This window comes from Drosophila serrata, unplaced genomic scaffold (assembly GCF_035046125.1).
Source record: "Drosophila serrata isolate PLE 108 unplaced genomic scaffold, ASM3504612v1 contig_382, whole genome shotgun sequence".
In the NCBI taxonomy this organism is placed as follows: Eukaryota; Metazoa; Arthropoda; class Insecta; order Diptera; family Drosophilidae; genus Drosophila; species Drosophila serrata.
Window position 1 is genome coordinate 9261444 of NW_028257280.1, and position 9384 is coordinate 9270827.

Here is a 9384-nt window from a genome sequence, read left to right on the forward strand (position 1 = left end):
TCCGTCAGTCAGTCATTCAGTTAGTCATTCAGCCGGCAACTCACACGTGGCTAACCTGGGGGAAGGGGGATTGGGCCAACATGGGGATAGGGGGTGGTGGCGGCATTAATGCGATTATTTTGTGCACTTTTGGCAGAGTTAATAAAAATTACTTCCAAGCCAGTGAATGGCATACGTCGTGGAGCACTAAAGACACTTTAATGGCGATAGACAATGACAAACCCAAACCAGGTTCAAACTGAAACCAAAGCAATAATTTTTCATTTTTTCCCAATGTACAGAAACGGATTATACACTTGGCGAAAAAAGCATGCTTAGTTATTGCATGTGTTTTCGCGAATATAAATATAAAAGATTTATTATTAACAGTAAGCAAAGTAATATGTAAAAGGAAAAGTCATAGATTACATATCAACAAAGAGGTTATATCGAAAATATTGTAAACTTTGATATACATAAATTTAAAGATCAAAAATTCATTTTAAACTAAACTTTAATAGAGTTTCATATAATTTGATAGTTTAATATGAATGCATGTTTTGAAACATCTTTTGTATTACCCGAATTACATGCAAAATAAAACCGAAACTGATATACAATCACTAGGGAATAAATCATAAATCAATGGGTTTTATGCTTTATCCTTCAGAATGGATTTTTCCCCGGTGTACGAATTTATATTTCACACCATGCTTAGGCGCGAATTTGTATCACTAATCCGGGAAACTCTCGCTGGAGCGCAGTTCCTTGGCTGGCTCATTAACAGCCACCTCAACCCCCCATTGAGGAATCCTTGAATCAGGATCAGAAGCTGGCTGCGTGATGCCGTTAATCGCATTATTTACAGCAAACAGGATCAGTGGCCTGACTCCGCTCAAAAGTCAAACGGCGCGAAACCCTCCCACGGGGATATCCGTGACATATGTAAAGTGTAAGCTCGTCCAAGGACCAGTTATCCCGTATTCCCAGCAGCAGGACGAGAGGGTGCTAAAGCGGCCGAAGCGGTGGCGCGTGCCAGCGTGCGGTTCGTGTAATGAATATCCGCTTAGCCCTCAGTTAGCCTTGGCCGCTGCTTCCTTGGAGGCTGCAAATTCAGCCCCGGATCCCGGATGGGTGGTGGAAACTGCAGTACGAAAAGGATATCACAGGGTGTCCTGACGGTTTACACTGGCGGTTGGAGGGTGTGGCCGTTGTGACGGGCGTGTGCGTATGGGAAATTGCCTCACTGACTGCCACAATATGCCCATCCGAGCGACTTTCCTGCACTTCCCTTGACAGTCGAGCAAAACCCAAAGGGGAGTCCTTATAAATGAGCAATCAATGAATAGATGGATGGATGGGACAGTGTGAGAAATCAGATCATAAAAAACTGGGGGAAAATCCCTTAAAATTCCGATTGGTAACACCACCTTACAACAATGAACTGTAACCTGATATAATTCGATTAATTTTGACATAAAAAAATTAAGTGATGCAATATAAAGAATGACACAAGAAGAAAACCAATTTCGGGATGCCTAAGTTTATATACCAGATGCAATTTCAACTTCACTTATAGGATCGAGTCTTAAATCGATCAGAACTAAGCTTAAACTATTCGCATTCTTTGATTGATTGTGTCAATTTTAGTTGACAAATAAAACTTTAAAAAACTCATAACTAAGCCAAAACAGCATTAATTTCAATTCGGAAAGCTTTCCTATGCTAGTTTTTAGCAGGTTAACAAATCTGCATACCCACTTTAGAATGTTAAACAATTCAAATTTTTGCCAATTTTTGACAATTTTAATGATGTAACCCCTTATAAAAATTGCAAAAATTGAGACATTTTTATAAATTTTTTTTTCTTGCGGACATGGATAGATCGACTCAGCTGTTGATGCTGATCAAGAATATATATGATTTATGGGGTTGGAAATGACTCCTTCACTGTTTTACAAGCTTCTGACTGAAATGGATATGCACTGCAAGGATGCAAAAAGTAAAAAAAATATATATATATAATTATCATTAAGCCCCCTTTTAAAAATTAAATAGAAATTGTTTTAATGGCGGGTCGATATTTACTTGGCATTCATTTGCTTGTTGGCTTTAATATACCACCAACAAGACTTTCAAATAGATCTTTATAAGGCTTTTGGTCGTTTTTTGTTATATTTTATTTATTGTATATTTATGGTTGTTGCCTTGGTATTTTCTAAATTGACCAAACTCAGATGTCTTGTACAATTTTTTCAGTCCGCACCACAGACATTAAAATTACATAAATCACTATATAATTTCATCTCGCATCATAATTCCCCCATCGGGATAAACTTTCATAATTCCAACCCTTAATCCATTGGTTTTCCGAAGCCTTTGGCAAGGACATGAGCCGCTGCAAATCCAGCGCTGTGAGAAGTCAGGACATTAAAAAAAGGTCAAAGGTTACACGCAGTGAAGCCATCAACGTTTCGATCGAGTGAGAAGAACTTTTCACGCGACTCTTTCCGGGAAATGCCATACAAATAAAACGTAAGCAGTGAAAAATCTCCTCGCCAGGTAATTAACGCGGGCATAAAACCGATAGGAACTCCAAGGGAAAAGTGCCACTCCGGGGGAGTAATTAGTTCTTTCTCCTCAGATAACCAGCCCAAACGCTCTCCATCTCGTCCAGCGATAAGTGGACGGAGTTCTTATGGCCGTTTAAAGCCTTTTCGTTAATTTTTATTCGATGCTCTGGCGTCGCCATTAAGTGGACGCCAATCGGACCAGGACAAATAATTTTTATGGGTCCTCAATAAAACGTAAAGAAGCCACCACCGATATCGGTGAGTGGGGAAATTGCTGGGGAAAATACTCAGAAAGTGCCGAGTTTTTCCCTTTTACGAGGCCCTAATGAACAGGCTGGCAGATAACAGTGGAGTGGGTTAAAAAAAAAACCAATGGGCGGAGGTCAAAGGTTGTCGGGGGTGGCTGTAACAGATTAACATATTAAACGAAATCGACAAGGACAAGGCAGCAGCCAGATCCGAGGACATTGCGGCACTGAAATGGCACGTGATGCGCTAATTTTTCGCCTGACACTTGCCCGCAGGATCTTGCAGGATCTATATAGAATATATACTGTATATAGAAACGGGGTTGCCAGCGGCGCGTGTGGTCCGCCGGATATGTCAAAAGTGTCGTCGTCGATGGCACGTGACTGGCTTTTGAAAAGAAGAAAGAAGACAACTCCAGCGAACGCAGCAGAAACAAAGCCCACTCGGGTGGTCCATTGTCCTTGAAGGACAACTCCCCCTTAAATCGAAAGTAACCTGATCCCAGTGCCACACAATGAGCCCTAATTTGTTTTCTCCAATGAGTCGCAGTTAGCTCGCCCATAAAGGGGATCACCATCGCAAGGAATCGAACTAAACCCGGCAATCAAGTGTAATGTGAGCTGACGATTGACAAGATTCGATAAATACCTGCTGCATTAACACTCAATCTGTAGTATCCAGTTAGTGACATATCTACCATGTAGCATCGGTTTCAGTTTGTACAATGTTTTACACGCTCACATTGTCAATAAAGCTTATCTAATTGGATTCATAAATCAATAATATATTTAAATAATGTTGTAATTCTAAGCAAACAATAGATAATTACATGTTTGCAACAATTTAATTCAAGTGATTTTACAAACATACATAATTAAATATATTTGAGGCTTAGTTTAATAAAGGTACATTTAAATATTTTGATTTTTAAAAGCATTTTCTTATCAGTTTAAATGAATATGTATTTTATGTATGGTATGGATCTGAATTTCTTTATGTTTTAAGAACGAACATCATTTTAGAAAACAAAGCAATGGGAAATTGTTTACATCAATTAAAAGTGGATACAAATTTGTATTAAATAAAAACAAATTTACCAATACTCCAAATCAAATTCCACTACATAATTCGAGGGCAATATAAAAGTGATTAACGATTAATGGCAGCTGCAGGGGCGTTATTGTTTCGTCCTCTCCAGTTTGTACATATTTTTCTCCCAGCCTCCTACCAAATGCAAAATATGCAGCGGAAAACACGGCGAAAAAAAAACCATAACAACTGCAATAACAACTGCCAGCTCATAATGGCCACAAGTGGAGGTTGTTGCTGGTTTTTTCTGGCTGGAACTGAAGCGAAAAGGCGCAACCTGATTGGATCTCTCCACTTGCAGCGGCAACAGAAGGAGTCATGGTTTAAGCCACAAAAGAGTCGGGCTAAGAGCCGGGCCCCATTGGGCCAAAGCCCAGCGAACGGAGACAGAGAGAGGCCAATGCAGCCGATGCAGATGCAGCGTGATGCTTGTTGGTAATAAAATTGGTGCTTAAACGAATCCACTCACAGCCATTTAGCAATATCAGACATGGCTGTAAAATTAACAGAGCAACACAGTCCCAGCAGAGAGCCAACGATCCGCCATCGACCAGAAGACACACAGAGAGAATATAGCTTTTATTAAGTCAGGTACATAAAACATTTGAGTTCCAAATTAAGTTTATTTAGTTGTTGGTAATCTTTGGTTTTTGTCCTTCGGAAACCTTCAAGAAAACCTAAAATAGTTGTAATTTAGGTATACTTCATTAAAATGTTTGTTTGGTAATTTTTTTGATAAAGCTAGGACAAAAGTGCATCAATTTCAATTAGGAAAGGTTTTCTATGCTAGTTTTTAACAGGTTAATAAATCTGCATACTCATTTTTTAAATTAAAAAATTGAATTTTTTTTTGCAATTTTTGACAATTTTAACGATGTAACCCCTTATAAAAATTTGAAAATTTGAAAAATTTTGAAAAATATAAATTCTTGCCAAACATAGCTAGACCGACTATACTCTTAATGCGGATCAAGAATATATATGATTTATAGGGTCGGAAATGACCCTTCACTACGTTTTAGGCTTCGGAATGAATTTATAATACCCTGAAAGGGTATAAAAGTTAAATTAATCTTGTGTTTTATGTATCTCAAAGATTCATCTCACAGCCAGCATAAGTTATAAAATTACATTTGATATTAACATAAAAGTAAACTAACTTCACTAAGCCGAAGATTAGCAATGGAATTAAAGGTTTAAATCGGAAATCGATCGAAGCTAAGCTTAAAATATTCACATTCTTTGAACCAAAATTAATCCACATTTTATATGATAATTTTAGATAAAAATCTAATATTAAAAAAATCATAACTAGGCCAAAAATGCATTAATCTTAATTCGGAAACCATTCCTATGTTACTTTTTAGTAGATTAATAAATCTGCATACTCATTTTAACATTTTAAAATTTTAAATTTTTTGCCAAATTTTGACAAATTTTAACGATGTAACCCCTTACAAAATTTTTAAAATTTGAAAAAATTTCGAAATTGTATTTTTTTACCGGACATTGCTAGATAGATTCGCCTCTTGATTCTGATCAAGAATATATATGACTAATGGGGTCGGAAATGACTCCTTCACTGCGTTGAAAGCTTCTGACTAAAATGATAATACCCTGCAAGTGCATAAAATATCACAGATATTTAAGAATCGAGAAGGATGTTTATTGAGCTGTAACAAGTTCTTACTGCTTCAATCTCCTGTATTTTTCACGGTGCAGCAACTATCAGCCAGAGACTTGCAACAAGGGAACGGCCTCGAGTCCCGACCATGCAATTATTTCCTCTCCTCGGTGCAGTTGCAGCAGTTGCTGTTGTTGTCGTTGTCGCTGCCCCGCGTTAATGATGCAGCACAGCAGGAGGAGCGGGCAGCCGGAGGACTCTGGTGGCCTGCAAAATGGCAGACTGGTTCTCCGGGAAGCAAAGCAGCGACCAGCCATTGCGTCTCCAGCATCCAAGCCCCCAAAAAAACACTTAGCAACACCCACTTTTGGGATCACGACAAGCGTTCGCTCGGTGCAATGCGAATCCGAATCCGACGGGTGCAGTGGAAAACAGTCTCTCTCTGCAGGGGACTTGAAGCCAGAAACTCAAGACATTTAAAGGTACAGTGGCTTCAAATTAATTAAAAAATTTGTTTTGAATCAATGTTCTCGTCTACCAAATTATTTGTATAAAAAGCCCTGTGGAAACAACTAATTAAGTAAGAACCAAAACTCAAGGACCAACCATTTTGTTTAATCTATTTTAATGAATTTAACTCAATTTATAGCTCTCATAAATCACTGTTACTTTTGAAGAAGTGCTAAGAAAATGTTTTGATTACCAATAACCTTCTCCTCTGATGCCAGCAGCGCCTAAAAAAAACTGTTGTATTGAGATTTTGAAAATTCTGACAAGCCAGGAAGAAATCAAAGATCGAAGGGGCTGGAGGAAGGGAAAGCTTTGCTGGCAACTGGCTGGCCGGCGACATGATCGACTGTTGCACGATCGCATTAATTTATTAATTTAATGGCAAAAACGTTATGGCCACAAATCGAGGTGGATGAGGGAGCAGGAGCAGGAGGGAGTGTGAGGCATTTTACCCAGGGGCGCACACACACGGGGCGTTTCTAACAATTTTATGCCAGATGAGCGCCTAAGTGATCGCGATCGGGCGCGCTGGCCTGTCGGATACCATTCCCTGTACCGATCGGTGGAAGGACCTGCATCCCATGTCCATGATTCGGTGCACTCAAAAAACTAAATAATAAAAGCTTAATAAACAGAAATCTTCATGGAACATTTTAACAGTAAACTAAGTAAGATACCTTGTTAAAAATCAAATAAAAAAGCTGGAAATCGTTTATATGAAATTTACAGAAACGTAATTCTTGTTATAGACATATTTTTTCAAGTGTCCATCATCTGTGAATATATATTTCTTGCCATCCATCTGGGACCAGCGACTGAGCAACGTGCGTCCACTTAAGCCGCAGACAATCTTCATTATGGCCAAGTTACGGGGCACACACAGCTGCAAGTGCTGGAGGAGCTGCGCTCGCGATTGGGAGATACAATCCCATCCTTCAGTGCCAGCCCCAGTTCAACTCCAGCTTCGATCCCACTCCCACTACCACTCTGTTGGGGCTCGCCAGGTGAGGTGTTTATTAAGGTGTAATGCAATTTTTCATATTTCACTCGGTTTCGTTTCGCATTGCTTCGCTTCCTTGGAGTTGCGGCGTGGGCGGAGCAACTGGAAAATTGCAATAATATGGCTTGTGTATCTTTCTTTCTTCTGGCCAAAAAACAGCAAATAAAATGGATGCACAATGCAAGCCACCGAAAGGATCCCAGGAGCGGCCAGCGGCGGCAGGAGCAGAGGCAGCAGGAGCCGGACCAGGAGCAGGGGCAAAAAGTGTGGCAACATGTTTGAGGTTTTCGCTTTTCCGACATAAATAATGGCCATAAATTGAGCATGGCCGGAGCTAAAAATTCAGTATTTATAGCCAAATGATAAAAATAAGATTTATTAACATTTTGCTGCTCCCCTCCATCGCACACACACACACACACACCCATCCCTGCGGAAAAAAGAGAAAGAGAGAGATTCAGGATGACCTGGCGGGGGATGGAGATGGGCAACCGGGACCGGAGCCAACGCCGCGCGAGAACATCCGTTTCGTTTCGCCGTGCGGATGATCCTGTATTCGTGGGTGGAGTCCCTCCTCCATTCACACATTCATCCGCAGAGGCTCCTGTGTGCAGTCCAGAGGAAAAAAATTAACGCTCCACCAGAGCTTGGAGGATGGGATGGGGCCTTGAAAGCAGAAATCCAGGCAACTAATTAGCTTTTAGCCTCTCTGCTAATTCATAAGAATCCAATGGATGAAGTGACACTGAGAAAAAAACAGCCCGGGAATAGGCACCCTATCCCTTTCAAAATAATAATCATACAAATAATGCTATTACAATTCAATTCTAATAAATCCGCTTAAAAAATATTATCATTATGAAAGCTAAATGTACTTATCAATAATTAAATTTCTTTCGGTGATTGTTCGCAAAAATCGGAATGGGTGTAAAGGTGGGTAGCACGGCAGTTGCATAAGTATCGTCCTGGCAGCTGCAGCTCATTAGCAGTCAGTGAAACGGCGAAAGAAATGCATTTTCCTCTCACAGCTCCTCTCTAATGATGGTTATTCATAGCATTCCAAATTCAGCAGGCACATTTTAAAGTAGCGATATTTCTGGTGGAATGGGTGACTTTCCCATGCCAAATTTGGCGGATTGCAATTAGGGGAACCACCGCCGGAGCACCGCCTGCAGCAGAGTGGGCCAGCAAACGAGATGGCCGAGTGCCGTGAGTCCGGCTGAGTCTCAGCTGAGTGCTCCAATAACGAGAAATGTTCCAGGGAGCCCAAGGAGTCCAAGGAGCTGAAGGAGCAGCGGAGTAGAGACGCACACGCTGGCTGATTTTAATCAAATTCACAGCATTGTTTGCCTGTCAAGCAGCCAGCGGGGCGATTATAACAGGCGCAGGGCGCAGGACGCAGGACGAGTCGGGGATCTGGATGGAGGAGTGGACAACAAGGCGAAGGTCTGTCCGATATATATTTTTCTTATACATTTTTTTCTTTCTGCCTTTACTGCTGGCGAATTCCGAGCGCATTTCGTACGACACCACAGGCAAAACCACAAACAAGAGCCATAAAGCTGCTCTGCCCCACATTCTTGGCGGACATGAAAGCGCGTGACCACACCACCGACCCGCACACCCCACACAACTCACACCCCACCCACCTGGGGTAGCGCTTTTATTTTATTATATATTTTGGTTTTTTTTCTGTACTCGCCTTTATCTTGTAGCTCTCTTTAACCTGTATAAAACTCATGAATATCATTAAAAATCGCGGCTGGCCACTCGTAAAATTATTGTAATAACAATAAATGCGCTGACATGCGATGTTCAGATTTCCAAAATGGTAATTGAAGAGCGACGTAAATCAAGTTGGCCATGTTAGATGGGGGTATGGCCAATAGAGATATTACTTTTAAGAGATTTACTCAGATATCACTTTAACATCTAAATTTTTAGTTCTTTTAAAACCCATATGACGCCCTGTTTTTTAGGGTTTTTAGAATTTGAAACGACTATTCTTCCCACAAATCAAACCTTTAAAATTTCATAACTACCCCAAAAAAAATTTAATCTTAATTCAAAAAGCGTTCCCATGTTAGTTTTTATTAAATTAATAAATCTGCATACTCAATTTATAAATTTAGAAAATTAAAATTTTTGCCAATTTTTTACAATTTTAACAATGTAACCCCTTACAAAATTTTCAAAATTTGAAAAATTGTGAAAAAAAAAAATAGATTTTTGTCGGGCATATCTTGATCGATTCGGTTTTTAATGCTGATCAATAATATATATGATTTATAGGGTCGGAAATGACTCCTTCAATACGTTTTGGGCCTCTGGCTGGATTTAATTACCACGTAAAGGTATAC